We start from the raw sequence: 27,400 nt of genomic DNA on the forward strand, positions 1-27,400 counted from the left end.
AATGGCCTCACGGGTTTTAAATTTTCCGAAGCCGGTTGTAAGGGAATATCTATTTTGTGTTTAAGAACGAACTGTGACAAGCCAGGTGTACTTAAATCATTTTATTGCCGCGGTACTTTGCATTCGGTACTAATTACATCGTAAACAAGTGCTTATCCAGTTTTTTCTTTAGTTTTTCAGCTAAATCTAGTTTAAAAATAATAAAAGTTCATGATGAATAGATAGTGGGTGTTTTTTTTGTTTTATTTGGATCAAAATAGGACTTTTGTGTTTGATTACTGTTTTCTTATGGTGTTGAGAGTGCTTATGGTTCTAGCACCATTCGAAATCAGTGCTTGAAACAAAATTATCTGCGTAGTTTTGGAGTTAGTTTATCGGTAAGTATCTCTTTTTGGTAAAATAATTGGTTATATTTTGGTTATAACAAAACTGTTCTTTTTCGAACGTCACAAAAGTATTAACTTTTGTGACGTGACTGACAATATAAAAGTCATTTTAACGCCTAAGCATAAAAGTACGAAATAGCTATTTATGTAACAACTTGCGAAATGATTGTGTTTTAAGCACGGGACGCTAAATGCGTCGAGTGCTTAAAACACTCTTTTCGCAACGAATTTCATACAAGATTTTTTGTGAAAGACGATAATTTGAGATTTTCATGCTATTATTATTATTTATTTTCAAACATTTTTTAAAATGTTCTGGTAATCGGTTTCTAAGGCATTGTTTATGCATTGTTTAATGACAAAGTTCTGTCAGGTGCAACAACGTCGCCGTATTTCCTACAAAGTTTTGTGAAAAAATGAGTGATAATGACGAGTCTTTGGATATTCAACAAGCTGCTGAAACTGCGCTATCCACGTTAGTGCCCGAGAAGTCGAAAAACTTATACGAAACCACCTACAACAATTTTGAAACCTGGGTCAAAGAAAAACATGTTGAGAATTTCACAGAAAAGGTATTGCTAGCCTATTTCCTGAAGTTATCCACTACCTTAAAGCCGTCAACTCTGTAGAGTAAATATTCGATGCTATACGCACAATGATTTACCTGAACAGAAACGTAGATATTAGCAAATTCACAAACCTAATTGCATTTTTAAAAAGAAAAGCTTCCCGATATCAGGCAAAGATATCAAAAGTATTTATAAAACGGGAAATAGGACGCTTTATGAAAGAAGCCGATGACAAAGAATTCCTGTTAGCTAAAGTTGTCTTAATCGTTGGAGTATTTGGAGCATGTAGGCAGGGAAGAAATCACGTTTCTGACCGTAGATGCTATTAAAGATTGTCAGTCATTTATTAGTGTGAAGATTCCGAATACAAAATTAATTAAATAAGTAATAATAAATAAATATTTTCATTGTTTCTAACGTTTAATTTGTTACTTTCAGGCATTTTAAACAAGTGTCACTTTTAGGTACTAGTGCCTAAAAGAATGTCATTTCGAATCTGAAATGAAAAAATCAAAAACTGTCAATTTCGAAACGCTTTCACAAAAATATATTATTAAACTGACATAAAGTGTCAAATTCAACAAGCATAACCGTGTTTCCTCGATGTATAATTACATACAAGGTATGGCTTTTAAATATTTTTATACCTATTATTTGAACCGTTTGAAATTGTTTAAAAAATTATTTGTGGCGTTTGAAAAAAATAGCATGTTCTATTTGGAGTAAAAATGATTTTTTTTGTGCCTCGGCGTATGGCAAACGTACAGCCTCGCCAGAAAAATTGTCATTTTTACTCCTAATAAAACAATATACTATTTTGTCTACAAAATGATAGTGTTTATTTTCGAATGCGACGCACAGTGGGGTATTTGACACAGATAGTTGATCGAAAATTTTTATGTAGACCTTATATAAATTATTGCTATTTTCAATTAAAGAGGAAATAATATGAACAAAATAAAGGATAATTCGACGATTCTAAAAAAAGAAAGAAAAATCACTGTTCCAGTATTTCCACGGTCAGTGCCAGTAGTAATATCGCAACTACTACTACTAATGCTATGACTGATCCGCGAGCAATGCCCATACCACTAAAGTCGCTACTAATGCCAAATTGTGCTATACTGCTAATGGCACTAATGCGATCGCTTTGTACCCAACAATGCCATCGCGGTTTACACCTCGCATTAGTATATCACTGATTGGCAAATTAGAGGAAACCAAGAATGTTTTTCTCGCAGTATGAAAGAAAAGTCGCAGTATTTTATTTTACTGTATGAAAGCCCAATGTTTACTAAGTAAAACGTATATAGACAATATGCTGAATTCTTCGAAATGCGCAACTAAATCTCTAAGTATAATAAAAATGTTACAAATTTAATCAAATTTTCTGAACGCCTAACTTTTAGTTGCAAAAAAAATCGTTAGTATAGAGAATATCAAAATAAATAATAGGTTTATGTAGAATACATACCTGCAGCTTGCTGAGCCATTTTCAATCAAAACAATAATATAAACGTAAAAAGAGCACAAGAACAACAACAATTTATAATTTTAAACATAAAATTTAGCCATTTACCTCTTCTCTGTGAGAAGTAACAACTTTGACGTTTCGTTGAAACAAATGAATGCCACTAAACACACCCATAGCAAAGCCATTCATGGCAGATATGATTTAACTTATCATTTATCTTTTTTTGGGAAATCTTAAACACATTTGCTTTTTCGAATTTCGATCACCTTTTTCATGCTAATACCCCACCGTGCGACGTTTGGAATGCCAGAGACCATCATCAACCTTCTGAATTTGACTATGTCTACTGGAGACAGAAGATTTTGTAGCAAATGGTCAAAAATATCAACCTTTAGATTCCAGCGGTAATGATAAACACACTGAGCTATGTACAGAATTGGTATCAATCGCATTTGTATGCGTTCTTCGTCGAAATTATATAACGAAAAACATAGCGTCCTCGTCGATCGGTTGCAACACACACAAACAAAATGTTACAACGGCAAAAATCAGCGGACACATTACATTTAGCATTGTCCTACAAACCCAATAAAAATTATAACAATCGTACATCTAAAGAGGATTACCAGCCATTTAACCATTTGATATTACTTCATTTTTTTATTTATTATTTAAATAATAGGCTTTATTATTTTATGTCTTCTAACGTTATTACTGAATATACATCATCTTACAATTTATGCTATAGAATTTATAATGTTTCACGTCAGATTTTCAGTTAGATCGTAATAGACATTATAAAAATGTAACAAAACAAAAAATATTATAACTTCTTTCTTCCCATTCAGTTGGGGATGGAACCTTTAGTGTTACCACAGCAGAAATAAAAAGAAATGATTTAGTCTTAGAACAAAGCTAACATCGCTCAGTTTTAATCATCTTCTGATAAAGTTAGCGAAAAGCGAGTCCATTGTTAAAAGTAAAAAGCATTTTGGTGTATTGTAATGAATTAGTATAGTTATTTTGCTGCATTTCTTCCATTAAAAAAAAAAAGTTGTAAGAGCTCATGTAAAACCACATCAGTTATATGATTTACTGTCGATAGAAGCACCTATTCAGCAACCTTTGTTATAAACTGGTTTTTTTAATGAAATTTCCTATAAACATTTATAAGCAACCATATCAATATTACATCTTTATTTCTATAATGATTATAATGACTTGTCAATTGCAAGGCAACATATTCTACTATAATTAAAGTAGTTCATTAGCAAAGACTGTTTAGATTTACTTATAGTAATCAAAATATTAGATTATTCTCTTATATTTATGGTGTCGTTATAATTATATTATAGAAATGAAGATGTCTAGTATTGATACAATCACTACAAATGTTTATAGGTAACTAGCGATGTCCCGCGACTTCGTTCGCGTCAGATTAATCATTTTTAATGGTGATGATAAAAAAGCAAAGCAAAATTTCCATTAACATATACAAACTGGATAAAATTTTTCTCTCATGTCAGCATCAGCAAAAAACAATCGAAAATCCTCTTATCGAACCTCTACACCCCACAGTCAATCGGTTTGCCAAAAATCAGCTTTAAACACCCTGTATAAATTTTTAAAAAATCTTAAAATATGTAAAACAAAAAATAAAATATACGTGTTTATGAGTTTTCTGAAAACTCACCGGTTTCTAATTAAAAAATATTCTAATATTTGAGGGGTGGTAAGAATTCGAGTTTCGAAAATTTTCGAAAAACCAAAGTCGATCCGTTTCCAAAAATCCCGTTTTTTGCGTCAAGCGCTTTAATATGTTATTAAACAATGACCAGATTTTTCGAAACACCCTCTATACATTTTAAAAAACAAAATAAAATATGCTACGTGTTTAAGCCTTTTTTCGGAAACTTGACCGTTTTTTAAATAAAAAATATTGTAATATTTGAGGGGGTGGTTTCACCCCCTTGGAACTGGAATTTCGAAAATATCCCTTCTTATCGGACCTCTACACCCTAGAATCAACCTGTATGCCAAAATTGAGCTTCTTACGTTGAGTGGTTTGGGCAGGATCGTGATTAATCAGTAGGTCAGTCACTTAAGGATTTTATATATTAGTATAGATTGAGAAGATAACAATTTATAACAAAGTTATTGAATACCTGCACGAGATATTACAACTTTTGTAGTGAATGAATTGCATTGTGAGACTTGGCAATTTTAAAATTTTATGTTTTTTGAAAAATTTCAAAAAATTGACAAATAATTTATAAATTTCTCAGTAGCAGAAAATCAATAAATTTGTAAATTCTAAGACATATTTTTTACATAAATAAATATTTCGTTTTTTTAGTGGCAAAATTTCCAGAAATTTTCCAGCTGTAATTATGCAGTATTAATTATAAAGATGCATATTTATATTAAATAAATATATTTAATCAATTATCGCTTTAGGAATATCTTTTTTAAGTAAATTTACCTATTCTCCTACAAATTAACTCAAAGTATTATCCCTCATACAAAAATAACATTATATACTGGTGTTTAACATGGATTTATTAACAATAAAATACAGTTTTTTGAAATCTAAATATTCATTTGCATTAATTAGAAAGATGTACTTATGTAAAATAAATATAGGTATTTAAGTTAAGCAAAACTACATTTAATTTTCTTTATTGTATGGTATTTAATGTCAACAAAGTAATTTTTTCTGTTTTTTTTTAAAAAACTGCGCGTAATATTTTCTGTGAACATTTTTTTACTAAAAATAACAATGTTTATTACAATGTGTATTTGTTTAATAGTGACTACAAATTATCATTTACATAGACAGATATCCATTCTTACTAGAAAATTATTATAGTTAATTATATAATTGAAGCTAGAAAAAATTTAGTACTGTTTTAATATAGAGAGTGAACAAGAAATATTTGTTTATTTAGTATTTGGAAGTCTTTTCGAATAGTAGGTAAGTGAATATTTCTGCGGAATGCATAATTTTCAGTTTTTCAACTTTAGACTAGCTGAAACCAGTTACATGAAAATACGTTTCTGTTTTTCATTCCAGAAATTTTTCTAAACATAGACACTCAAAAAAACTTGGATTTATTGATAAAATATTGTAAAATATAACAGATGCGCTTTAGCTTACAGCGTGTTTTGATTGCTTTGGTTAGCTTTGCTTTAGCTCGTTTTGGTTTGTTAGTTCATTTTTGTTTATTTTTGTCTTATCTCGGGTCGGTATTGATGTCTAAATTACAGTATCTACTAGGTTAAGCTCATACCTACACAAGAAAAGTGTTTGGAATGTAAAGCAGGAACACGTTTCCATGTAACTGATTTCAGTTATTCTAAAGTCTGAAAAAAGAGAATGATGCATTTCCGCAGAGAAATTTTTATGACTTTGTGTTTAGGGAGGCTTCTATATACTGGGTGTTTTGTAGTTTTAGATTTTGTTATTGTAGAATAATCTACAATTCATACAGCTTTCAAAATCTGAACCTGGGACACCCTGTAAATATGTCCAAATCAAAAATATGCAAAAAAAATCCAGGAAAGCTTGTTCATTACAAAATCCCCGCTAAACACGACAAAAAAAAGCATGCAATACAAAAGCTATTTTAAAATCTGTATCGATTCACATCCCTTTTGATCATATAACGCTTTTAAATAAAGGGTTATTTGAAGAAAAAACTCACCTGTCCCTTAAAAGGGAAAGGGTTTATTCCCTTTTCGCACCTCGTCTCATCCTTCAAACCTTTGCTTCAATCCAATCGAAATGGAAAGAAGTTTTGATAAGTCCTGTGACAATTTTCTCGTTGCCGGCTTGCAGGAAAGGCCGAATTTTATTCTGCGAGCACGCCGCTTTGAGAATCACGTGAGTATTTATTTTCGTATAGGGCATAGTTGTCGGATGACTCGTTTATTTCCTGATAATTAGGGAATTTCCTGGATTTTCCTGAATGTTTTCTCTGCAAGTAAATGAAAAGTTTTTTAAAAGGATTATCTTGTTCTTGACAAGAATTCTGCTTTTTTTTTGTCACCAGAGGAAAATCTACAGAATAAAAATGTTATTTCTGTCAACAGTTTATAATAGGTATATCTGCTAAAAAACTAATGTGTTCTTGGATAGTTGTATACAGATATTTTAAATAGTTTTTCCTTTTTTCTTTTTGTTTTTTTTTGCGTCTGATGAAGAATTTTTTGAAGAATTTTTTTGGAAATGTTTTAAATTTTTAGTTAAAAAATATAATATCTTTCTAATATAGCAACATAGAGATAGGTAGTAGATTAAATTAACAAGAAAGAAAACCCAGAAAAGATCCAGTGGTTGGTTCTCAAAATTGAATGGAAAATTCAATTTTTTTGGAAATTTTCAAAGTAAAATATCTCGGTTATTTTGAGCATATTTGAAAAACGGCAAAGAGAAAATATGTTTATTATATCGAGTTCTACATGTTTCCACTTATTTAAGAATTCTCCTGTATATTTCCCTTAAATTTTGTCGAATTTTGCCAAAAAAAGAAAAACTGCCACGCTTCTTACAAGAAACTTACTGAGAAACTAGTATACTTGAAAAAATGATAAAACATCATAAATATATAGTATACCTACATTTAAAAAATCTAGTTTTGATGATATCTGAATAAATTGAAAAAAAAAGCTGTTGACTGTCCTTTAGACGTGAAATTTCTCTTTATTGTTCTGCTACCACGGTCTCTATCCCCAACTACATGGTTTCGTAGTTCCATTCATTATTTTAAGTAGCATTATTCAAAAAATGGAGCAGTTGTAGTACGAAAAAATTCTTCATCTGGCAAAGACAAACAAACAGCAGCATGTCCACAGAGCACACAAGGACATACTTCTGTTTGCTTGTCTACCGCCAATGGACGTACAGCACATAGAAAGTTTAATATATTTTCGCCATTTAATTCGAATGGGATAATAGTTATTTATGGTACTAGTGTGTTATCTTACATATAAGTCACGCTGGGAAACACTAACACGTGGGTGCCATACAAAATTTTATCCAACAACAGAACTGTTTCATGTCCAATCTCTAAATAATAATTGATTTAAAAGGATCTACCAGTTCTACTCTCATTGTTGCGAATTAATAAATTATCAGGATGCGTTTATGTTACTATGGAATATAAATGAGCGTTTTTTTTTATAAATAATAAATAGCACTGACATTAAGACGTCATTTAGATAAATCGCGGTTTTTTAACGATAAAATAGTGAATTATCAACCAGCCAGTTAGATTTTAAAGAAAAATGATTCAGGAAGATCTTCCGCAAGAAACAAGAAATTATTAACCAGGCAGAGGCGGCTACAGCACAAATACTGCCAGAACAGTCTCGTGGCGTATATGATAGGGAATTCAAGGCACAAAACATCCCCCTTTTGAACTTCGTCTATCATGTTAAGAAATGAAAGTAAATAATAAAGCGCCTCTCTAGTGTTTGTTCGCACTCTAAAAAATTCAATTAATGCCTGTACAGTACGTTTGTCCATTCTGTAGCTACGGGGTATCCGTGAGAGGGGAAACGATATTCTCTCGATGTTTTTCGTAAAAAAATAGACGTCGCGTCCCATCAATAAAAATTCAACAAATTTGAAACTAGCCAATAAAATGAGTGGGCGGAGCGATTTGCGGTGACGTACTCGTCAAGTGGACGTATAAAATATATTGCTGTTTATTTAAATGTTTTTTGTCCGCATTCCTTTCATAGACACAGATCCAGCAGACGCATTTTATATGCCTGTATTTTTTAAATTTACATTTTTTTAATTGTAAAGTAATATATTACATTTAAATGGAATATATTACATAACAATTAATCCAATTAAAGGATTTCAAGCTTGTTTTCTAACATTTTTTAAATAAAAAGAATTTTAAAATTTCAATATATTTGTCGTAGGTATGAAAAAAGTAAAATATAAAATGGACAAACGCTTACTTACATTGCAATAAAACTTCCACTTTTAGTTTAGAAATCCAAACGCAATTTTTCTATTTCACAAATAAAAATATCCGACAACACTAAAATCACTGAAACTTTTTTTTTGTCACGTGGCTGACAACGAAAACTGAAAAATATAACGGCACTTTAGGTACTATTATGTGTTTGTTGTTGAAATAATATAAAATATCTAATTATAACTTGTAAATTTTAATATTTCAACATGATTTTAACTACTTTTCACAATAACTAACTTTTTGTTATCAAGATGACATTTTAGACGGCAGAACTGACGTATATGTCATAATATTTGAATCTTAAATATGTATGTAATATAATTTAAATTACTATAATGCAACTTTATACTAAGAAAACATTTATACATTCACAAAATACAACAAAGTCTAATAATACCGGGTGCGTCTCAAAAGTAGCTCACCCCAATAACTTTTTTATTTTTACAGTTAAAAAATGGAGATTGGGTATGCTAGTATATGACATAAATTAGGATTGATTGACGTATTCAATTGTTTTCTGTCACTTCCTGTTTCACCGGAAATGACTACAACTTTTGATTTTTAAATGGCACCCTCGGTACTTTTTTACTTTATTCGATAGAAAATGACACTCTGAATAGAATGACATATCATATGTCAACTTTTGACATTTTCGCATATAGTTTATTTGAAATTATAATTTGCGGTTCGTAACGAAAATTTGACTCGAAATACAAAGTGTGTGGTACCAAATTATTCGTAAAAAAAATACTTTTTCCAAATAAGTATGCTAATGAGCCACCCTCGATCCATTTGAAAAAATTGAAATATGATTAAAAATACGATTTGATCATTTTCTAAATGGCCAGGACAAGACACTAAAAACATTAGACAATCAAATCTATTTTTCCAAGGCTCCTTGATTAAGAATTAGTATTTTTAACATAACCATGGCACTCTAGATTGAATTTTAAAATTTAATTTCGTTTTAAGCGCGAATGTCAAAAGCTGACATATGATATGCCATTCTATTCAGAATGTCATTTTCTATCGAATAAAATAAAAAAATACCGAGGGTGCCATTTAAAAATCAAAAGTTGTAGTCATTTCCGGTGAAACAGGAAGTGACCAAAAACAATTGAATACGTCAATCAATCCTAATTTATGTCATATACTAACATACCAAATCTAGTTTTTTTATCTGAAGAAATAAAAAAGTTATAGGGGAGAGCCACTTTCGAGACGCATCCGGTATAGTTTGAAAACAATGAATATTGACCCCTTGTGTCAAAATTAGATAATTAAATTTTCGCAATTTTTACACCATTTGATGACCGGTGGCGCCTCTAGTGTTTGTTCGGGCGGTTGGTCTTTTACTCCCGCTTATGGCCATTAAAGAAAAAGTTCTAAAGGGGGATGTTTTGTGATTCAAGGCGTTTGACGAGTAGATGAAAGTAAAACATGTCAAAGGTATAAACGAAACTATCTTGGTTGCTTACTTCTTTGAACTACAGAAGAAATTTATTCCATCATTCTTATGGACTATATAAGTATTAAATTAATGCTATTTTTAGTATTAATTTCATTTAATGTTAATGTTAATTTAAATAAATAATTGAATTAGTAATTTATGAACAAAGCTTAATAATTTGTATAAATTGCAAAAAACTCACGCGTGTGTTATTATTTATTTTGTATGCATGTATACATGTGAGTAATGTCTGTATAAGTAGTGGCTGTTAAATGTATGAATAAAATGTATTTAGCACGTCGTTTCTGGCATCATATTTTAACTCTGTGTATGTAGTTTGCAATGCCCCATCTTTGGTTGAAAATCTTAAAAATGGACAAAATGCATTTTTAGTAAGTCTGCTCCTCAATTAAGGAATCGTAGGAATCGATTCGATATGAGAAACTGAATCGTGGGATTCGATTCACTAAAAAAATCGTAATGCCCATCACTAGAACATAGAAAATGTACCAGGAAACTCAGCAAAGAGTTTTCCAAAGCTTGGCAATTTCCATATATTTAAGGGAATTCTGGCTCTAACCATCTGGCAACGGTGCCATAAGTCCCGCCGCATTTTGCCGGCTTCGCCAACAGCAGTTTCGGTCCGTACTTATCCCGATCTGTGTATTTATTCTCCCGTTGTGTTTAGTTTCCTTATTTTTCTTTCGTTTTTTCTTACTTTTCGTCCGCTATTTGTTCCAGTCCGTGGTCGGCTCGCTCGGTACGCCTCCCGAAACTCAACACCGTCTGTGATCAATTCCCGATTCCTTTCACTACTTCCGTTTGTTATGTAAGTATCTGTAAGTAGTTGTGTCGCGAGTTTTAGTGCAATGGGGACTTTAACGTCACCTAGATCTGCTCTATAAATATGAGAAAAATTTAGGACGGAGCTTATATTTCAGGAAAGTAGAAGGGACAGTACCTCCTTAAATAGTAAAGCCACGGAGTTGATTGAGTAGATCAGTGTTCTTCAGAATTACGAGTATAACTTTTTTAATACAAATGGTAGAAAAAATTAGGCTATAAAGAATAATACAAAAAGTCTGCGAAACTATACTTAGAGAAACACTAACAACTTCTATATTTTTGTTATACAGAGTGATTCTCAAATAAGTGCAGATATTTTTAGGGGTTTGAGAACAACTTGATCTTTTCTGTTTTTTTACTACTAACTTTAATCTACTACCTATATTGCCATAATATCAAGGAATTATGTTTTTAAGAGAGACATAACATTCTATATTTTTGTCATCTACATTAATTTATTATATTATACTATTTTTCCAATTAATAATTCCCAAAACTTCACATAAACATAAAGATTAACTTCACGTAAACATAAGGTATATAAAAAAGAATGATTATAATGTTGCAACATTTATGTGATATGAACTAACTTGGCCTTTGCCGTGTAATTATTGATAAAGATTATTTACACTAATTTTAAATAAAAATTGTTTACAATCGATTGGAATAGATAATTTGAGGCGGATACATAGAGGATACTATTTTGATCCTCACCTAACATGTGGGTTAGATGCTCCAATCCAATTATTTTCAAAAAAATTCTATTAACTTGAAAACTAAACCCTCTGTACAGCTCATTGTCAATGACTTTTCATTGCCTAACACATACAGTTCATACTAAATAAACTTTTAGTCACGTGATTAAGCTTGACTGGCACAGCATTGCCCGTTGTTTATATATTTTCTTTAACAGCAGTTAAGGGACATAAAGGACCATTACTACCGCTTTCCCGTTCAATATATGTATTCTAATAATGTCGCGATGAGTTTTTACGGCTATTAAGCTATCTTTATACATTTCGCACTAAAAGAGGTCTAAAAAGAACAATGTCCGACTGAAAGGTGTGCTAGTAAACATTTTCAAGCTTACATTATCACGACTAGGGAATGCAATCCCGCACCATAATCTCAATCCCGCAAACCCGCGGGATTAAAGCAATCAATCCCGCGGATCCGCAAAATTGCAGGACTGTAAACAATAGTCATACATTTGGTCCTAAATGGTACAAAAGGCATTGTACATTTTGATAGGCCCACAATATATTGATATAGCGTGTATCTTAAACTAGCTGTACAGAAATTTAGACCGATGTATACAGGGTGTTCAAAAAATATATTTAATATTAAATAACTTCAATTTTATTATAATTTATCTACTTATTTTATAAATAAAAATATTATTCTGATGTTGAAGTTTTTTTTAACTTGTGTTAGTTATCTGCTTTTAGATACACTCTATATCAATAATTTTTTGGCATATGCAGAATGTACAAAGCTTTTTGTACCATTTAGGACCATACGTATGACTAAAAATGCATCTTTTTCGAAAAAAACGTCGTAATTTCCTTAAAACAAAAAAAAAATAAAAAAACGATCAAATTGTTTTTTCTAATTTCAGTACAGATTAATCGTACTTGGTAACTATTTCTTTAATGTTTTAATTAATAAAGATTCTTGACCAAATTTTCACACTCTTATAAAACACCCGGTATACGAGAATTCGCTAAATATATTTTCGAAAACCACATAGCATCTTAATCACAATAGATGCATCAAAAACCTGGTCCAAACCGCATCTCAAAATCTTTTTTAGTTCAAGAGATATTCAACTTTAAATTTACCCTAAAATTTTGCTTATCCCGATAATTATGTCCGGCAATTTATTTGACGAAATTGTCCACAAGTACTATAAACGCTTTTCTTCACTTACGCACATACACCAAAAAGAAATCTAACAACTAACCTGTTTGTTTCACTTATTTTTAATGGCCAAGCCGTAAGGGGAATCCCCCGGGTTCCGAGCGTCGACGCCTCGGCCCGGAACGAAGCGGTTTGATGTTAATCGAGATCGATCGTAACTACCGTAATAACAAGGCCGGATAGCTGTGACGTAAAAATCTCGTGACGTCACCAAGTGGAGGCCCAACTCTATTTAGCAGCGTTGATACCGATTGAACCCAACAAAAGTTCAGATTGTGGATCTTTTTTCACTCACCAGATATATTGCGAAGTTTTAAAATGTCTTTTTCCGAGTTTTTAAAAATATTATAGTATATAAAAATAGTTTTAATAGAATACGGAAAAAATCATACCAGTCAATAAATGTTTATCTTTCACTTTTTATCAATCCAATTTAATAAAGGAATATTTTAGTTCAAAATAGTGTATAATATGAGAAAAAACAATAAAAAATAGATATTTTTATAGTATATATTATGTATTCTATCGATAATTTACGCCCCCTACCCCGGGGTATGTAGTTTTTAAGAGTAACATGTAGTTTTCCGAACCCTGATAGTAATACTGATCAAATTATTAGTCATGCTTGTTATTTACTAAATTTTTTAAAATTCGATGCAAATGATAAAATATTTCTAACTTTTATCTGTGTTCAGTATTAAAGTTATTAACTTGAGTTGAGTAACAGGTTGAGCTTGAAGTAATAAAATATTGTTTTAATGAGTAAAATATGAGGTATGTTTTACTAGAGAACTTGCAAAAACTGATCCACTTGAAAGTAGGTTTGGAAAATATAGACAGTTAGCTGGGAGTCAGTACAGTATTTGTGTTCGACATTTATAAGGCGAAAAGAAACTTAGGATTCAGTCATTAATATCCCTAAAAATAATTTAACATTTTCATACAACACTGATATTGAACAAAATTCAGTTATAAAAAACCTTACTAAAGGCAGTTTTGGGTTTCCAAAAGATGAAATAACTAATAGTTTTATTTGAATATATAATTTTTAACAAAGTTTTGCAAAACCATGAGGAGTTTCTCAAAATTCACAATAAAAAAATATTTTTATCAAAATATCTTTGGATTACTTTAAAAGTAATAACACCATTACTAAAATTTCCGCAATGTACTATTTATAATGCTAAGTTATTGTAAAAATTGTCAAAATTCTATTAGAAATACACGTCTGAAAAACTACTGTTGTTAAAAAATAATGATAGACTTGGAAAAGGAAATAAAAGAAACTTAGACACACTTACAGCAAAAATAAATACAATGACGATGGTTATGTGAGAAGGGATATCAATCTGATGTTTTTTAAATTTTATATTTAATTATTATTTATTAAAAATTCGGTGCATTTATAGTTATTAACGTAATAAGGCCGATAAACAACAAATAACGGCCGGGCTGAAGTTTGTGGTTTGGTAGCCGAGGATCATAAGCAGCCAAGGCCGTTATTTGTTATCGGCCGTGTTGCGTTCTAGATTTTCGTCATACTGCAGATTTTTAGAGCAATAAACACTACTATTTAATAACAAATTTTATTGAACAATAACACAAGTAAGGATAAAAAATACATAATGTCTTATACTAAAATTCATTTTTTCATGATAATGAACATGGAAATTAAAAGTGCACTTGTTGTTCTTAGAAATCTGTAATCCTTCCCAGGGATTTACAGATTTTATAGAAGAAGATGATGCTACTGAAGAATGGCAAATATTTGTATCCACTAAAGACACATTATTTTTGGAGCTATCATGAAAAAGTTGATTTGTTATTTTCATTCTTTTGGAAACTGATTTTTCTATGTAAGTTTCTGCCACTGTTGAAGACTCCCATCCTCCTAGCTCCTTTAGCGATAGTAAATCACCACCATTTTTCGGCGAGCATGGTTGCTGATGATCTACGAAATGAATGCCCTGTATAACGTTCTGGATTCTCCAAGTTCAAAAATTTTGCAATTTTCTGCGGTACGCTCCCGATGGTATGTATACCGACGATTTGCTTAACACACTTGCCTTTCTTGTAACCAATGAAAAATTTTGGGATTGTCAAAGTTACGAGGACGCAGGTTGATGTATTTTTGTATAAACCATAGGCATCAAACGGAAGGCCCGTTTTGGAATAAGAAATTTCCTATCTTTCTTATTTTTAGTATTTCTTAATGAGACAAGAATATTTTTTCTCCGAATCTTCGAAATCATCAACTGTGAGTGACCAAAGCTCGCTGCGCCTACAAGCTCCAAGAATACCAAGCACCAATACAATTTTTCGAGTAACCAGGTGTAATCATCGGCATCCAGTAGAAAATTATTTATGTCATTCTCCGACAGAACTTTGGCTTTTTTGGTGAATAACCTTCGTTTTTGCGCCTCAGAAACATGAACAGTTTACCAAATCTATGAACAAATATAATTTAGATGAGTATGATTAAATATCGAAGAATATAATGGCTTTTTACCTTGATATGTCGATGTTTTCATATACTCTCAACGCAAGCTTCAGCATGGAATCTTTGTCCACAGTGATGTAGGAGAATACATTTCAGACATTCTTTTAGCATAAGCCAGCAATACCGCTTCATTTACGCTGTTTATACTTCTATCCTGCCGCCACTTCAAAAAATTGTCATATTCCTGCTGATATCTCTCTCTGGTTATAGTCGGAAGTATAATTTTGAGTAGCCGCAGCCGCTTCCTCCTGTATTTCCAACGGAATTTCTCGCGACATCTCGCTATGGTCTATTTTCCCAATTTTTGAAAAGTCCAACTGACAATAAATAGTCATTGTTGCAGGTGACACACGTTACGATTACCTTAGAAACTTAACGGCCGCCGGCCGTTATGATAACGTCCGGCGGACGTTATATGCATCTTTTCCATTCTGATTTTGCTTATGTTATAATAATATAACAATATAGTATGACGAAAAAGTTTATATCCATTATATACGTATAAAGTGTATCAAATGCAATCAAAGTTTAGGCCTCCAGTTGATGACGTCACGGATAAGCTGCCGGCCTTGTTATTACGGTGGTTACGGATCGATTGGGTTACCGAGTAATAATGTGTCGATCCCGCGGATTGGTAAACCTCGCAATTTTGATCCCGCGGAACCTCAGAGAGATCCCGCATTTGCGGGTCCAGCATTTGCGGGATTGCATTCCCTAATCACTACACTATTTATTTAAACCAAAAACTCGTAATACAAAACTGAAGTGCCAAAACCAATGACAATGTCAGGAAACAAATAAATAAATGCGGCAACTTGACATTTTTTACAGCAGAGCTACCACCTGAATCCCCAGCGCGAAATTTAAATTCCAGTTAGTCAGCACGGCACCGAATATGTCCATGGTTGGCAACAATGAATTTAAAAATCGCGCCCTCGATTACGTTTCTAAAAGTTTAATTGATATCAAATATATTTATATTGTATATTTATATATGTATATACCCTCTATTAATGACGTCACGGACAAGAGGAAAGGCCTTAGTATTTCAGGTGGCATTGGACGGTGTCGGTTGATACAAGACTGCACAGGTGATTCGGAAAAAACAGACGACGAGACTGTTATAATAAAGTAATGAGTCATTGATATTATGTCATAGCCGTGCAAATAGTAGTAGATGTGGGATTTCAATCTTTTTTCACCTTGTTCGCGAATAAAATCACTCCTATATTTCGAGGATAAAAAAATTGCGAAAATTCTGATTTACCACTTCGTTCAAAATCCTTCATCTTTAATTGAGAATGATAAGGTTGATATCATTTGCGGTATCTACTTATCTACTACCGCTTTGTCTCGAGTGAAATCATTATAAATAAATTTACAAAACATAATATGCGGATATATCACACGATCGAAAAAAAAACGGCGTCATAGGAGAATATGGAACGACAATCGACGATAATTTTGGCGAGGTCATTTACTTGGCTCGTACTCTTTATTTTTTTTAATGGCACCGAGAATGGCATTTACTGGAGTTGGCGATAAGATGGCTGTAACTTATTTTTATACTGACCAAAATTTATTTTTAAATGGTGTAGTTTATTCAAGAAAAATATTTTTTTGGAAATATATTTGTGTCTGGAAACGTTCTATCCTTTTTTAATCTTTCTACAGGGTGTCCCAGAAATAAGTGCAAGTATTTTAACTGGTAGTACAGTTCAACCCCAGAAACACGCCTATGAGGTTTTTTTCGCGAAAAAAAAATTGAAAATTAGAAAAATTTTGAATTTTTTTTAGGAAATTCTTTTAGTTTTTAGTTAAAAACATAATTTCTTGATAATATAGCAAGATACGTATTACATTAAATTTACAAGAAAGAAAATCAAGAAAAGATCCAGTGGTTCTCAAAATTTTAGCAAAAAGTCATTTTTTTGGAAATTTTCAAAGTAAAATAGCTCCGTTATTTTGGACTTATTTGAAAAACGATAAAGAGAAAATGTTTCTTTTATCGAGATCTACCACCCCTTAAAATATTAGCACTTATTTCTGGGACACCCTGTATAACTGGTTAGCTGGTGTTAACTTTTGACAAATTTTATGTCAATTTTTAGTAAATAAAATCTAGAGATTGATCTCAGATTGAAAGTAATACATTAAAGCTTTATGTTGAAAAATTCTTATTAAATCATTCTTTAGCTTCATTTTTAAATCAGATTAAATTAAAAAAATGATAGATACGACTTATTTATAGTAATCAAATTAATTTAAGTGAGCTATAAATAATATCTAAACTATTGTACAGCTGCCTCCCTAATTTTTGTGAGAGTGGTATAAATAATTCCGATATTTTTCTAGGTCAAAAAGTTAAAAATAAGACTATTTTACTGAGTATCCTCTAAAAATACACCCTTTGAATGCAATTGAACTGTGTTGCATTAAAAAAGAATAGCTTTAAAAGAGGAAAAATCTATAAATTGTATTAGCCAAGTTGTACAATACAAACATTCTTTGCTAAGCCTGGAGAAAATTCTTTTTAAAATTTTTTGTAAACTAAGAAAGAAATTTAAAATTATTTGACGACATGCTTACAATGTTAAAAAATATGTCACTGTATTTTTATCTTTCGTGTTTAAAGCAGCCTTATCTAAAAGTCCATAACCTATGTGAATATTTTAAGTTTAATATTTTGTATTTTTATCTTTTATTATCATGTTTGTTGTTTATTACGTTGGTGCTTTTTGTACGTACAGAAATTTTTTATATAAAACTATCTGAATATTAATTCAGAATATAATAATATTTTTAAGTTTTTTTATTAAGAAGAAACTTGCATAGTTTTGATAAGTATTTACATACAGAGTGTTCCATATACAAGGTTCATATTTTGAGGAGTTGTATGTTGTTCTATAAGAGTAAGGTCTAATATTCATCAATTAAAGCATAACACAAGAAGTTAATTTTCTCTAAAACGGTATGGAAATTTGGAAAAACATAAACGGGATTAACCATTTTAGAAATAACAACAGTAACTGTGTTATTATCAATTTTTATTAAAAATGGTAAAGAGAAAATATATTTTTGAGATTTTTTTTTAAATTGATGGAAGAATTGAAATATGCAATAATATACAGGGGGTTTAAAAAAAATAAACTTTTATATGCCACGACTTTATGACCTACCCTGTATACTTAAATTTAATACTCGCTAATAGATATTTAAAAATCCTGTAACTTTTGTATTTAACTTTTTGCGGTACCTCCTATATTTTACCTAATAATCGACCGTTTCCATACATAAAAGCGACCCTGTATATTATTTTAAGTTCTTACGTATGTTTTAAAATATTTGTATTAAACCAGTGAGTCTCATTGAGAATTCATTTATTGTAGCAGGATGAATAAGAGAAAAACTAAAAGTTTAAAAAATATATATTCGGCCTTCTAAAATACCAAACTAGTTGAAGATTCAGCGAGGCAACCAACCTTTCTTGTCATTTAAAAAAGGAACAACGCATTATTTATATTTTTTATGTTAATAATACGTGGCAAATCACCTAACTTCTTCCGTTTTCCGACATTTTTTATTTTTTTTCAATGGCATCATTGCGAAATGATACTATCTACGATTTTTCTATTTTATTATCGAGGTCTAGCAATGACATTGCTGTTTTTTTATTGGAAATTATCGTATTTCTGGCCTCTAATTGACTGACTTTCGATATTCTGTAACAAGATCGCCTTTATCATATAAAGTATTAATTAAATTAAAAGACTTGTAGGTGGCAGGATTTGTTTTTAAATTACGTAGGTAGGTATCCATTTCGTACTTGTGCAACTTCCTTAACTGTTTACCTGGTGGTTTTTAAAATATACGGCATGTAACCGGATTGTCTTTATAAGAGGAAAACTATTTTATTGTTGACATTTTGAGAAAAATGCATCTTTCATAAAAATTTTTGCTTGTTCTAAATCCTGTGTATACTTCTCCAAATACCATGCCGTTTCAGAGGAAATTTAAAAAAAAGTGAGAGTGTGGTGGCATTTCTACGGCAATATCATTTATTTTTTATTTTTTTGATAGATAGTTCATTGCTACTTTTTTCTGCTATTACAGTTAAAGAAGCAGAACATTTATAATTACCTTTTCCGTAGCACCAAACCAAATAAATTTGGGCTGTTAACATTTTAAAACAACAAAAAATATGACGTTAATTAAATTTTTATCAATAACAATCTAGCAAAGAATAAATTCGAAATTATATTACCATAGAAACGCGTTTTGATTTTTAGAACTTAGGATGTTTTTTTTTAATTTCCTCTAATGCGGTATGGAAATTTATAAATGTATAAACGGGATTTTAGAACAAACAAAAATTTTTATAAAGAAAGCATTTTTTTGGGATTCCGGTATAACACAACATATTTTTAGGATATGCGTTTTTATAAACTATGCAACATTAGTTTATTATCTAATTATCTGATAAATGGGCCACCCTGTATACGACACATACGAATGTATTTATATTAAATCCAAATAAAAAACAACTACACGATTGTACAACTAAAAACAATTAAAATTTGGAGTAAATTAATAAATAATTTACGCTTACTTCCTACCACCAGCATCCTTTCTGCCAAACTTTTTTCTATTAAGGAATCACTAATAATAATCTCCAACCTACCTCCTTCCAAATGGGCGATATGTTCAGATTCACTAAATGCATTACAATGCCTAAACGAATTATCACCAAAACATCCTCTAGCCGTTAAATCGCTCGACTTGCATCACTCTTCAAAAATGTCAATATTCCATAGGTATATTGATAAATGAGGTCTAAATTATAAGAAAATGCATTTTCTACGAAAACTTGAAGGTATAGGTAAGAAATGGTATAATACAATTTGATAGACAATTAAATTGTGCATTTGATTCTCATAAAATATACAGGGTGTTCTATTTAAAGTAAATAAGTTATTGCCGTTTAAAGCTAGTAATTATTTAAAATAAATTTTTAGACACTCTGTATAAGGTAGTATAATTTTTATTATTGCAACACAATAACTAATCAATAAATAAACTTCAGTAAATATTTAGTATTAAAAACTTTGATACCCTCGGAGAAATGAAGCCTTAAAATTTATACTGCAATTTCGTAAAATTGAAAATATTTCAAAAACGGTAAGGTTTAACTGTAATAAACCTTAATCAAATTTACCTTTATTTTAATCGTAGAAACTAAAAATGCAATAATATACAGGGTGTTCCATTTAAAAAAATACAACTTTGATATTTTTTATTTATTTGGGACACTCTGTATCTTGTAAAAATATTTTTAAATTGTAGCTCTAATGGTCCTTCAACGAACCCAAAACTTACAATTTGTAAAAATCTAATCGTTTAGCTACAATACTCCGTGTCGTATGTGGTGAACAACCCTGTGTATCATTTTGTTTTTAATAAATAAAACCTTTTTTTATACAGGGCAAGCCTTAAAATAAGTGCGAATATTTTTAGGGAAACATGAAAATATGGTGGCATATTTCGACCCCCGAAATACGATTATGAGAGTTTTTTCGCGAAATTTTTTTTGGAAAATTCTGAATTTTTTTGAAAATTTTTTTTGGAAATTGTCTTAGTTTTTAATTAAAAAACATAATTTCCTGATAATATGGCAACATAGGTAGTAGATTAAATTTACAAGAAACAAAATCTAGAAACGATCCAGTGGTTCTCAAAAGTTTTCCAAAAAATTATGTTTTATTATTTTTTTGAAAAAAAGAGAAAATATGTTTCTTTTATCGAGATATGAAAATATCTGCACTTATTTAAGACTCACCCTATATAATGCAAATTTTAATTTTTCGGCACCTTACAATTATGTGTAGGTATTTTCATGTTTACTGAATTTTTTCTCAAAGTTGATGAAAAAATTAATCAACTTATACAAAACAAAGTTATTAAACAGTAATTAGCTCATTTAGTAATTAAACATTTTCATTAATTCCTTAATTGACATATCAATATCATTATTTGATTTAAAATTCCATTTTTTTGGCAAAATTTTGGTCACCTTTTGTCATGTATTATATTTAATTACTTATTTAAAAATTATCGTTAATTAATCAAATAATTTGTCACTACATTCATTAATTAATTATTTTACTCCATACATAATAATTAATTTTTAATTACTGCATTTTTGTTTTCCACAATAAAACATAAAAATGTGTTAATACTGTAAGCAATTAAAAATTCTCACGATATACTTACTACTTACCTATATATAAACGAACCTTTGTTCCAATTAATAAATATAATTACTGATCATCTCTCATTAACATTTTTTTTGCTGCTATTTCAGAGCAATTAATCATATTTAGAGCTATTAATATCACAAGGTAAAACAAATATTTTTTTCCCAATTTATCACATCCATCTGTTGTTTTTCCAGTTAGCAGTGGCGATGTAGATAAAAGTTCTGACTGCCACAATTTATGGATTTCTCTACAGGGTGGTCTAAAGAAAATTATAAGTAGATTGATTAGGTTTTTCGAGGTGACTACCAGCCTGATCCGCTGCGACCTTTTAAGATCTAGTATGGTCCTTTTCTGAATCTTGTCAAAAACTCTGGCAACTTGAACACTCTGAACTCTCCATATAGGTGTATGTCAATGGTCTATCATTGCCTAATAGGAGTACAAAGAACCGTACATTTGTCGCACCGATATGAAATGTGTGCTGTCGTTTTCAGATTGGCAGAACCTGTTCATGGCTTCGTCTGTCAGTCACACGCAACAGCTTTAGCTTTAGAAATGCCCTATTCGTAGACTCACTACAGCTTTGACAGTCTCCCTGCCTTTTTTTATCACGTCTGCCGTGAATTTTGGCGAATGCTCTACTATGGACTTTTTTGCTAGCCTCTTTCCTGGTGAATTTCTCTATACATATACCATTCTAGAGATTTTTTGGCCACACACTGATTTTTGGCCATTTTTGTGACTGCTTTTTCAGCATTGCAGGAAAGTTCTGGACAGGGTTCTGGACCTATGAATGGCAATAATAAGCCTTGTTTAGCCATTTCATCTGCCTTTTCGTTACCCTTATGTAGACCGGTTTTGAAGTCTTAACCTTCAAAATCAATAAAACAGAATATTTCTGTCAGTATTGACAATTTTTCGTTTGTTTCTTCCAATTTGTGAAACAAAGAAAGTCAATATGTCAGAAAGTGACGACAATGAAGTTTATTTTAACGAAGCTGCCGAGAAAGCAGAAGCAATAAGAATAAGAGAATAAAAAAATTAAAAAATAAAGAGAGTTAAAGAAACGGAAGAAAAAAGTATAGGTAAATAACGTGACACATTAAAAATTGTAAAATATCAGTTTTGACAATATTAGCTTATGTTTTTTAAATGAAATACATGTATTAAACTTCTTAAAAGGAAAGGATATTTTTAATAAAGTTTTTATTTACAGCATATGCATGTCAATTTTACTGTTTGCTAAATTTTACTAAATCTAGCTTAGTAAAAATGTTAAGTGGAACTTGTGCAAAGCTATTTTTCATTAAAAGATTAACCATATTTTAAATCCCACTTTCATACGGAAATGCTTTATGTAGCAAGTGTGTTAAATCTTCAATTATTTTATTTAGAACAATAGATAATTGTTCAAAATAAAACAATCTGTGATGCAATCGGTGGTCACACAATCAGAGGTTTTCACAAACTCGATACACACGAAATAGATAAAAAAAACTCTCTGGATAATTGAGTGCTGTTTCCACCAAACCCTGTCTTTAAAAACACGGAAACCCTTTGATCATTGATGAAAACGACAGTCTCTGTTTTGTCGCAGTTTTTTTTCCATTTTTTGGAAACACGCCATTATTTGAAAACATTTTACCAGTTTTATGAATTCATCTAGTTAATTTTTCAAGTAATTGTTTTAAAAAACGTCAATATTCATTAGCTCATACCCCGTAGGAATATCGTGACAACGTAGGTAACCTCTTTTACATATTCTATCTCATGTACAAGGACTTTTTTACCATAAATAAAATATTTATAGTATTGTTTCACATCGGTAACCCTACGCGTGGCATTTCGTGCCAACTCTGATCCACCCGGCATAAAGAAGCGTTCCAAATATTTCATGAATTCGACTGCGGAATGCCCGGATCACATTTGGCAAGCTTGCCAGTGGTTTATTAGATTTTGAAAATGTCAGTAAGGTAGACAAAACGTACCGAAAACTAGAATAATATACAAAAATGTGTTTCGTGTAAACTCATGGATTTAAGTATACTGTTAAATTGATTCAATTTTGGTGAGTGGAAAAAATTACTTTCAATTAATATTTTTTTTAGTTTATTCCTTATAGTGTGATATTTATTTGTTTATCAACGTCATGCGTCAGTGAGTTAAGAAGCTCTTAACTGGTACGAAATACCTACTAACATGGCACTAAATAGCTACTAAATACAAATAAAATTAATGTTTTATTGATAATAACTATAAAAACATGAAAACTTATTTATTATAAATGTTAATGATACAGTTTGAAGAATCTTTCAAGTAAATGCCTGATGAAGCAGCTACATTTCCCGAACTTGTATTCGATATATTCAAATTCTGATTCTGATGACTAGCCGTGGCAAATTAAAAGGGCTCTGTGTTACTTGGTTTTAATTTTTTAATGTTTGCTTCACAACTATCTCCCGTCCCGCCTAAAATTTTTGACGCTATTTTTCTTTTATTTTCGGCGGAGTTTTAGATATAACTTTCCGCCACCGTGTTAGACGGCCAACCACCATGACGCTTTACTGTCAAAAGATCAGCTTCCGAGTCTGTCTGTTTATTATAGTTAGACGTAGATAAAATATTGTACAATACACGCGAGTTAACTCCATTAAGATAGTTGTGTCACTAATTACCTATAACAGATGCGAAAGAACACCGAATTACGCGTTCAGGTTTCTGTGACCTTCAGAAAGAGTTCATAGACAATCCGCATCAATGTATAGTTTGGGTTATTATTTGTTTGGGTAAAAATAATCTGCACCAATATGTTATCGAGGTATACAAAAAGGTCCACAGACTTCGAGACATACGAAAAATCAAGTCCATTTAGCGTGTGTCGCAATTTTCACACGTTAAAAAATTAGTTTTTTATAGCTATAGCAACTGCAGCGACTATGAAAAAAGCTGTGTGATTTTCATAGAAAATAAGGGCACCTGTAATTCATTTGAGAATGTTATAAATCGCTAAAAGAGGTTTCAAATCTCTTGGATTTCTATTAATATTAAATAAATTTTATTAAAAATTGAACTAAAATTGTTAGTATCATTAAAAACAATTCAAATTCAAAAATTGTATCAGTCAAATTTCCTCATTTAAGGTGAATATTAAAGTAAATATAAATACAGCTCATTCTAAGCTCTACTTATCTTTAAGAAAAATTTAAATCATTGTTGCAATTGGGCCTTAATGCCATTTCGAATGAACAATAGTATTAATAATGTACATTATAATAATAATACATTTTATATCATAGTGTGTATTAAAACTACTAAAACAGTTTTAAATTGGTATTATATTAACAACTTTTGTTTTTTAATCCAAAAAAAAGTTACCAATTTTCCCAATCAAAATATTTGTGGTCCTGAAAAGGACCTTCGTTTTCCCATGTTTGTCAAGGTAGGTAATGGGTAAACGGTAAAAAAACAGGATAATGAAATTTAAAAAATTACAAAAATTGTTCAAAAGTGCCTCCCTCTTGCATTAAACAATAACCCAAACAATCATAAAATCCCCTCCTCACATTGGATAACATATCAGGGGTGACAGTGTCAAAGGCATTAAATATTTTCTGCCTTAACTGCTCCAAGTTTTGAATTTCTTCATGGTCGTAAATTTTAGATTTTATGTACCCTTGAAATCATTCACCGAGAACTAACAAAAACAAAACTGTCATTTTTGAAAACTTGTCAAAATTTGGACACACGCTAAATGGACTTGATTTTCCTATGTCTCGAAGTTTTTTCTGTATAATCTCACAGTAATTTAATAGATTGCTCGTCATATTATATCAGCTCGTAGAAGATTAGGAAAAAAAAAGATATTTATAATATAAAAAATTAATTTATTTAACAAAATTTAATTAAAGATGTGACAAAATAGTTACATTTCTATTGGTTCTATTTTTGGACTTTTTTCGACTATATAAATCTTTATTTTTTGTAAACTTTAATGCATAAAATATTTTCAATCTAATAAATAATTTAATGATGTAAATAAGAGGAAATTTCTCATATGGGTGGCCAAATTCTATAGTTTTCATTATATCAAACAGCCTCTGAATGTTTTCTTCAGTGCAAAACTCATCAAAATTTAATATAAATAATTTCTCCAGCCTGTAAATAAAATGAACAAATTTTTCCACTTTCATGATCAAAGGTTTTTAAATGGGTAAATAATTTCGAGTTATCCAGAGATTCGGATTCTTTTGCAAATTTTAGACAAATATCACATTGATGTATTTGAAGACCCTTTTTAATGATGCAGTCAAACATAATTAAAGGCATTTTGAGTTGAAAAGATTTCTCAGAGGCTGTTTGATATAATGAAAACTATAAAATTTGACCACCCATGTGAGAAATTTCCTCTTATTTACATCATTAAATGATTTATTAGATTGAAAATACTTTATGTATTAAAGTTTACAAATAAAGATTTATATAGTCGAAAAAAGTCCGATAGTACCAATAGAAAGGTAACTATTTTGTCACATTTTTATTAAATTTTGTTAAATAAATTAATTTTTTATACTATAAATATCTTTTTTTCCCTTATAAATAAACACATTTGCATCCCATTTTAAATAAGATATACAAATTACCAAACTTAGAAATAACAGTACAAAAGTTCAACAAAATCCTACACGCGTTTTTAAAAAGAAACATATAACCACGCACTATGTCATTCCAGCAAGCGAATACGACACAGCATAGGTTTCCGGACTAAACGACTGGTGTATTTACACCACTCAATAGGCGTGTCGGGTTTGCCGAGCGGTTTCCGATGCAGTCGCTTTCTTTCGCATCTGTTGTAGTTAATTTGTGGTTGTGTGGTTACACAACTCGTGCTACGTACTCGACGTGCAACTTTCAATATCACAACTGTCAATATCTATTATAGTCTAAGATACGGCTGCAGGATTATTAAGTTCGTCATATTTTTAATCAAATCCTAATTTTTATGTATATTGATGAATAGGGAAATACACTTTTAACAGGGCGCCAATCAAACGTTTCAAAGTTTTTCCTGGTACTTTATATGGGTCCGGCAACAATGCGTCGGGCATTTGCAGCTCCTATAATAAAAAAATTTTGTTATTGGAATTTGGGATAAGTGCAAACCTAAAGTATGTATTAGGATGTATTTCAGGAAAATATTTTAACTTCTACAAGTTCGCTCAAAAAAGTGTGAGTGGATCATGATGATTTTGTTTTAATGGAACACCCTATTTATTATTGCACTTTTGGCTTCCTTTATGATAACTTTACATAATCCCAAGATACTATTAAATATTTTTTAAGCCTTTAAAAAAATATTAAAAATACAAGAAATGTCATGAAATCAAAACTATATAGGTATTTAATATAGTTGGTCTGTACCTTATGATTGTACTATATCATTTTTGAGCTTAAATCATTTTAGAATTTTTAGCGGTTCCACTTAAAAAAATCGAAGAAAAACTATTTTATATTTTAGAAAGTTTAGCATTGAATTTTGAACAGCATTTTCACCACTTATAAATAAAATAGTTACTTTTTGTAAACAGCGCTTACAAAAAACTACAACTAACTATTACATTTTTTTTACCGCTGTACTTTTTTTGAAGAGATGAGTCAACCACAGAGGTATAGACATTTTTTATGTAAAATACTGTCAAAGTAATTATAAATATGATATAAGATGTCCATAAGATAATTTAAAAAATCCACAATTTTATATTAAATTTTTTCTAATTAACAAAATAATTTTTTTGTCATCGCGAAATTTGCGATGAATTTATAATGTTTTTATTAATATGCATAATATGCATCAAATTGTTTTCGGTAAACTACAATAATACTTACGTCAAGGAAATAACAATACATCAGACAGATTTTTCCATAAAAGACGTTTAATTTAAATTGTTTTTAATGAGCGTAAATTTCCAACGGTATGCTACCTGCTTTATGCACATTCGTTTGTTTAT

The 27,400-nt window shown here is 30.5% G+C and overlaps 1 protein-coding gene across 1 annotated transcript in view; it reads right to left on the reverse strand.

Moving 5' to 3' along the window:
• Positions 1-27,400, reverse strand: part of LOC115888227 (gastrula zinc finger protein XlCGF57.1-like) — a 53,505-nt gene that overhangs the window by 976 nt on the left and 25,129 nt on the right. The window lies entirely within an intron of this gene.

The sequence above is a fragment of the Sitophilus oryzae genome, unplaced genomic scaffold, assembly GCF_002938485.1.
Source record: "Sitophilus oryzae breed Bouriz unplaced genomic scaffold, Soryzae_2.0 scaffold_690_pilon_pilon, whole genome shotgun sequence".
In the NCBI taxonomy this organism is placed as follows: domain Eukaryota; kingdom Metazoa; phylum Arthropoda; class Insecta; order Coleoptera; family Curculionidae; genus Sitophilus; species Sitophilus oryzae.